This window comes from Hyperolius riggenbachi, chromosome 2 (genome assembly GCF_040937935.1).
Source record: "Hyperolius riggenbachi isolate aHypRig1 chromosome 2, aHypRig1.pri, whole genome shotgun sequence".
Taxonomy (NCBI): Eukaryota; Metazoa; Chordata; class Amphibia; order Anura; family Hyperoliidae; genus Hyperolius; species Hyperolius riggenbachi.
This window is the reverse complement of record NC_090647.1, coordinates 94,016,226-94,024,008: the sequence shown is the minus strand read 5'-3', so window position 1 is coordinate 94,024,008 and position 7,783 is coordinate 94,016,226.

Here is a 7,783-nt window from a genome sequence, read left to right as displayed (position 1 = left end):
AATATAAACCAATTCAGAGTTTCAGGCTAGAAAGATATACAAAGGATGGAGGGGAATACAATAGTTTTATTATAGCATGATTGTAACTCAGTTTTGCTTCCTGAGCAGGTTAAAACAGGAAGCACAAGGGATGATGGCACAATTGTGACCAGCCAGAGACATACAAGTTGATCATGTTTCTCCATTTCTGTAGAAATTTTCCAACCAAAGAAAATTAATAATCTCAAGTAAGGAATACTATATTTTTCTGGGTCGTTTTCTACATTGACATTTCCATAGTCCCTTTGGAAGGGTGCCAGACATAAAACTATGCCAGCAGTGGGATGAGAATGCCATGTTAGAAGTGGACAGCATGAGAGCTATGCATCAGTGCATGGAAGTGTTGAATTCTACCACCTTCACCATGCAATGTCAATTATATCTTATTGCTGGAACTGCTTGTGTTAGGACTGCTTGATACAGAAAAACGGAAAATTGTATACTTACCTAACGGTAATTTTCCTTTCCTGGTGCATCTCCATGGCAACATACTACTGGGTTAACTCCGCCCTCTTAACCCTACCAGGACCATGACTATAAGAAGCTTTCCCTGCAGGCCTGTGGCCATTCTTTTGAATATTCTCTCTCCTCATCAGGGAGGGTCGTATGTTGCCATGGAGATGCACCAGGAAAGGAAAATTACCGTTAGGTAAGTATACAATTTTCCGTTTTCCCTGGTGCCTCCATGGCAACATACTACTGGGATGTATATCGCAATAATAACTTGACAATGAGGGTGGGATATGCTGAAACAAACACATCTTTATTTACAATTTGCAAAAAGCAAGTCAAAGCAATTTTTACAGCATTAGGTAACTGACAGTACAGCTTTCCCAAATTCGGCCGTGGTTAATGCCATTGGATCCACCTGGTAATGGGATATAAAGGTATGTACTGTCGCCCAGCTAGCTGCCTTGCAGATAGTTTCAGGTGAGACTTTTGAATATGCAGCCCAAGATGCTGCTATTCCTCTTGTCGAATGTCCAGAAATTTGTTTAGGGGGTTCTAGCCCCCTGGCTTTATACGCTCTCTGTATAAGTTTTGCTATCCAGGTCGACAATGTTCGAGTCGATGCTTGTTGGCCTTTTTTATATCCTGATGGAATGACAAATAATTGATTTGTTTTCCTGAACTCCTTTGTCTTTTCCATATATATTTGAAGTATATTGGAAATATCCAGTGGATGACATACTCTGGTTTGCTGATCTGTAGTCTGTGTAGCAGTATCTTCCTCGAGAAACAGTACTGGTAGTGATATCTCCCTATTGAGATGAAAGCTTGATACTACCTTTGGAAGGAATTCAGGACATGGTCTTAAGACCACTCGGTCTCCAAAAAAGGTAGTGTAAGGTTCGTTAACACTTAACGCATGTATTTCCGATACTCGGCTTGATGAAGCTATTGCTATTAGAAATACCGCTTTTTGTGTCAGATCTATAAGCGAACAGTCCTCTGTAGGCGTGAATGGTGATTGTTCCAGAAATCTTAATACCAGGGGAAGATCCCATTTGGGATAAAAAGTCTTTTTTGGTGGTCTTAATTTTAACACTGCTCTCATGAATTGTTGTACTAGCGGTTCATTGGCCCATTGTGTTCCGGAAAAGGCTTTTAAGGCTGACACTTGTCCTTTAATTGAGCTTAAGCTTAAGCCTAAATCTACTCCGGTTTGTAGGAAAGTCAATACATTAGCCACCGAAGGGTGTTCGGGATTCCATTGGTTTTGGAGTGAAAATTCTACGAACTTCTTCCAAATGTTACAGTATTGTTTGTTAGTCGAAACTTTCCTTGCACATTGTAGAGTTTTAATGACCTGCTCTGGAAAACCTAAGCGTGTCAAATTCCTCCTTTCAGTTTCCAAGCCGTCAGATGTGACCTCCGTGGACATGGGTGTAGTATTCCCTGTTGTGTTAACAGATCTGGAACTGGTGGTAGAAAGATTGGATCCTCCACCGTCATCTGTAACAGTAGCGGAAACCAGGGCCTCCTGGGCCAGAATGGTAGTATTGCAATCACTGTTACTTTCTGGAATCTAAGTTTGTGAAGAAATCTCGCAATCAATGGGGTTGGGGGAAAGGCATACACTAACTGTGGCCATTGTTGACTCAATGCATCTATCCTCATTGAACCTTGACACTGGTATCTTGAAAAGAAGTTCAGTACCTTGTTGTTCAGATTCGTTGCAAACAAGTCCATCATTGGTTTGCCCCATCGTAGTGTAATCTGATCGAATATCTCCTTCTTCAGAGACCACTCCAGATTGTTTGGTGTTGATCTCGATAGGAAGTCCGCCAAAGTATTCTCCTTCCCTGGAATATAAAATGCTGAAAGACTCTTCAGATTGCGTTCTGCCCAAGACATAATTTCCTCCATTATCCTCATTAATGTTTGGCTTCGAGTACCTCCTTGTCTCTGGAGGTACAAGACCACCGTCTTGTTGTCCGAGTGTATACATAAAGCCTTGTTGAACGTCTCGTTCTGGAAGCATCTCAAAGCTAGGAGGACAGCTGTGAGCTCTAATTCGTTCGATACTACCGGTCGTGACCAAGACCATTGTCCCTGTACTGCACCATCTCCACATACTGCGCCCCAACCTGTGTTGCTTGCGTCTGTTGTTAAAATCAATATTTCTTCTACTGTCAGAGATGTGCAATTTTGGAGATTGCCGCTGTCTTTCCACCATGTCAACGAAGTTCTCATTGATGTCGTTATTCGTATCGACTGTTGATAATTCTTCTTCTTCCATTGTTTCAGGAAGCCAATTTGAAACGGCCTCATTCGCCACTTGCTCCATCTGACTAGCGGTATCGTTGAAGTTAGTAGCCCCAAGATCTTCAGACATTGTCTTGCTGACATGCGTTTTACCGCTTGTGTTGCTTGAACGTTTTGTATAATATTCTGTATTTTGTTTGGTGGCAAACTTACTGTACTGTTCTCTGTGTTGAACAGTGCTCCTAGGTACAGAAGTTGTCTCGAAGGTGTCAGCTGACTTTTTTGACCATTTATCAGCCATCCAAACTCTGTCAGAGTGGTCAAAACCCTCTCTCGATCTTGTATAATTTTTTCTGTTGTCTGTGCTAGCAGTAATAAATCGTCTAGATAGCTGTACAAGCGGATTTTTTGTAGCCTCAGGAGCGATACTAGCGCCTGCAGAATCTTTGAGAAAGTTCGAGGTGACGTTGATAGGCCAAAAAGGTAGTGCTGCGAACTGAAGATGTGCTTCCTGTATTGTGAACCTTAGAAATTTTTGATATTTCTGATGTATCGGAACATGAAAGTATGCGTCGCGAAGATCTATCGAGATCATGTAGTCTCCTGGCTGTACTGCTGTAATTATTGATTGTAGAGATTCCATCTTGAATCTTTCCACTTTTATATATTTGTTTAAATATCTCAGGTCTATGACCGGTCTCCACTCTCCTGTTTTTTTCGGGACGAGAAATATGGTTGAGTATACTCCCTCGAATCTTTCTTGCATTGGTACATGCTGTATCACTTTCTGAGCCAGTAGATTTTCTTTGAATTGAAGCAAAACTGTTTTCTTTAGGTCTGATGTTGGCACTTTCGTTGGATTGAACCTTACCATAGGCGCCGTTTTGAATCACCAGGTGTGGCCATCTTTGATTGTAGACAACACCCATGGATCCTGAATGTTGTCTTCCCACACTTGTTTGTTAGACGTGACCCCACTGGACCTCCGTGGGGTGGCACATAGTCAAAAAGACTTCGCTTGCATCTGAGAAGTGGCTGTTGTGGACTTAGCTGCTCTTTGGTTGTTAGCCGAATTGACTCTCCACGATCTGCGATAACTCTGACCTGGTCCGTAAGTTTTCGTGTCTTTATATTTTGCTTGAATTTGACCTTTTTGAAAAAATCGTTGTCTTTTCTTTTTGTTTTCCTGCGGAATTAAGGTAGATCTTCCACCGGTCACACGTTTTATTGCTTCATCTAATTTCTCTCCGAAAAGATTATTTCCATCGAACGGTATTTTCACCCACATCTGCTTCGAGGTTGGGTCTGCAGACCAAGGTTTTAACCAAAATGCCCGTCTTGCTGTTATAGAGGATAACATTGTTCTTGAAGATGCTCGTATTGTATCAATTGCTGCCTCGCTGACGAAATCCGCCGCAATCTTTATATCTTGCGCCGCTGCCAAGATTTTTTCCTTCTCTCCGCCTGCATTCACTATATCTTCTATATTTTTCCCCCATGCTTTGATGGCCTTTGCAACGGACGTCAATGCAATAGCAGGCTTGGTAGCTCCTGTTGATGAAAAGTATATCTTTTTCAGGTCGTTATCGATGCGTCGGTCTAATCCATCCCTGAACGTGACCGAGTCTTCCATTGGGAGAGTCAGATGTTTAAGTTTGAAATTGAAGCGTCAACTGCCGGACAGGTTGATAGAAATTTGGCTTCCTCTTCCGACACCGGATATAATTTTGCCCAGCGATTCTGAAAAGATGGTTTTCTATCCAACTTTTCCCAATCATCTGTCATTAATTCTTTTATTTCTTCCATTAGGGTAAACGACGCACTTTTCTTTTTCAAATGTGGATAATATTTCCTCACTTTGGCTGGATCTACTTCTGCCTCTTCCCAATGTATTGCCGTTTTGACCGCTTGAATAAGTGGATCAACTAATGCAAAGTCAAAGTTTGAAGAATCATTTTCTTCCTCCAGTTCCTCCTCATTGTCTTCTTCTTCATCAACATGTGAAGTTTGGGAGCCTGTTAATAAGGTGGTTCCATGCTGTGTAATAGTAGTATTCTGTGATTCTGTAGCAGGCGTAGCCCTGGCTGCCATTTCTTCCATCACGGTCTGTTTAATTATTGCCACTATACTGCTTGGACTGAATTGCTGTTGCTGCTGTGCCGTGGCACCCTGAAGATCCGATCCCACTGTTAAACTCCCTCTGTGAGATGGTCCAGGTGACTCTAATCTCCTATAGCTTGACTGTCTCGCTCTTGATCGATCATCACGATGATGTGTGTTGTCTTGACGCCTTGAAGGCGAGCCCCTGGAGGATCTTCGGTGGGGTGATCCAGATCGTGATCTAGTTCTTCTGTCTTTTGATCTTCGTCTCTCCGGGGATTTACGAGATCTTGAAGAGATAAGATAAAGATATCACTGTTAGTGACTGTATCTTTAAGAGGTAAAATTACCCCCTCCTTTTTTTTTTTTTTTTCATACCCTTTAGAGGATTTCTTTTTGGCTGACTTCCCCATCACTTGATGCGATCTTTGCAGCTATTAGGGCACAGTACACACTCTCTGTGATAGGCAGGGAGGAAGAGAGATACAAAAAGTCAATTTTTAGGATCAGAATTAGATGATAGTATAGATAAGAAAGGGATTACAAGAAGTGTTAGCTTACACAGAATGATAGTAAGTTAACCAGACTCCCAGCAGCTACTCTCCGTCCTCCACGCTGTCCAGCGTCTACTGAGAGCTACGCTGCCTTCCGCGCACGGCCTTTAAACCTATGGCCAATCAGCTGCGCGGACACACCTTCCTGCCCCTAAGTAAGATGGCGCCCGCTCATCCTGCCCTGTTCCTTCCGGCCAATGGGCGCCCAGAATCAAGCGTGACGCACTTCCGGAATTCCGAACAGGGCGGAAGTGACATGCGCAATGGCCGAGCGAGAACGCCGACCCGGCAAAGCACATGGAGCCTGGCTGCAACAAGCGTAGATAGGAAAAGAGGACAATCATAAGTACAGTGAGTACACCCTGCCTACCTAGCCATGTGTACTATGCCAGCCATTTTATGTACCATATCTACCGGATTTACCAGGTATCAGGCACTGGGGATACAAGCCATTAGATACTATGGAAACATGAGTAATTTGGTTAAAAAAATACCTGTTTTGGAGTGTTTTTGGGAATATTAGGCTCATTTAGATGCCGCATAATCCAAATATAGGGGAAGGGTAACCCCACTCACATCTCCAACATGTTCCAATGCATATGGTCCTTATGAAATCGATGTTTTGTTGTGTCTCTTGTCCTGCATGATCCTGTAGAGAGGACAAAAAAAAGAATGGCCACAGGCCTGCAGGGAAAGCTTCTTATAGTCATGGTCCTGGTAGGGTTAAGAGGGCGGAGTTAACCCAGTAGTATGTTGCCATGGAGGCACCAGGGAAATGCTATATAGCCTTTGATTCTTTTCTACCATGAACAAGATTTTCCAACATATCTAATGACCCATTTTGATGGATAAACTGTTAGCAATTGATTGATAGGTTATTTTGGTTACCTGTTGCCCTGAACATTAACAAAGAAGTAGAACTGGCCAATCAATGTCAGGTTAGCTTTATTCTGCTATTTAGTATATGGCATACCTAATAGCTACATAAACTGTTCAAGTAACAAGTGTTGAGTATAGGAATTGGTAAGTCAGCCTTACAGTGAGCCCGAGGTAAAAAATAAACAGATGAGATAAACAATTGTATTTATCCTCCTATTTCTAAAAATGACTTTTTGTTAGATATCCCATGGTTTTATTTTATATTTAAACATTTACAAATTAGATTGAATGTTGTATTGTCTCTGCTCAGTAGTAGTATCTCAAGCGTTCCCGAGTTAAAATACATGAACTATTGACCTCTTTCTATCTCTTCCCTACTCTCAGAAGCGGTTTTCTGTCATTAAAACGTTTATGACTAATTTTCTTATCAGTAAGGTTTACAATGTTCCCGACAAGGTACCGACAAGGCAGAAGCTATCCCTTGCATGCCTGAAAATTAGCTCTTTCAGGCAGCAACATAAAAAAAGATAATCAGCCTAGTTATTAATATGTTTTCCACTGTGTATACGCATGTTTATCTCATCATGTCACATGTTGCCTCGGGTACACTTTAACCTCTTGCCGACCGCGTCACGATAATGGGCGTGGCCGCGGCGGCAGCCCCAGGACCGCCTAACGCCAATTGGCGTAAAGTCCTGGGGCTCTGTTTTGCAGGAGATTGCGCGCAGGCTGCGCGTGCGCATCTCCTGCTTGGGGGGCGGAGCTCCGCCCCGCCTTCAGTCTCCAGGCGGCTATTGCCGCTCGGGAGACTGTTAGACGGCGTGATCGCCGTCTATTTACTCTGTGCAGCGCTGCGATCAGCAGCAGCGCTGCACTGGGGACAGCCGTGTGACACGGCTGTCCCCCTGGGGGACAAGAGAGCGATCGGCTCTCATAGGGTGAAGCCTATGAGAGCTGATCGCCATGATTGGCTGGCTGGCTGGGGGGAGGGAGGGAGGGGGTTTAAAGGAGCAGTATTTTTTTTTTTTTAAACCACAAACATAAATATTGATAAAAAAATAAACATGGGTGGAGCGATCAGACCCCACCAACAGAGAGCTCTGTTGGTGGGGAAAAAAGGGGGGGGGAATCACTTGTGTGCTATGTTGTGCGGCCCTGCAGCTTAGCCTTAAAGTTGCAGTGGCCTTTTTGACTAAAAATGGCCTGGTCACTAGGGGGGGGGGGGGGGGGTTTAGCCCTGCAGTCCTCAAGAGGTTAAGCTACGTACACTCATTCGATAATGGTCACCCATTGGGGATCGAGTAGCAAACCCTTCGGGTGAAAATTTGGGGACCGATGCTGTACAGGCTCATCCAAAACCTTTAGGCTAGCGATGTGTTCTGTTGCTATGGAAGGGGGTGTAGGGACAATGATCGGTGCACAAGGAGCAGCTTCTATCGGCTGGAAAAGTTAAAACAGCATTGCAATCAGTTGTGTGCGAGCATCAGAGCTCCTTAAGGATG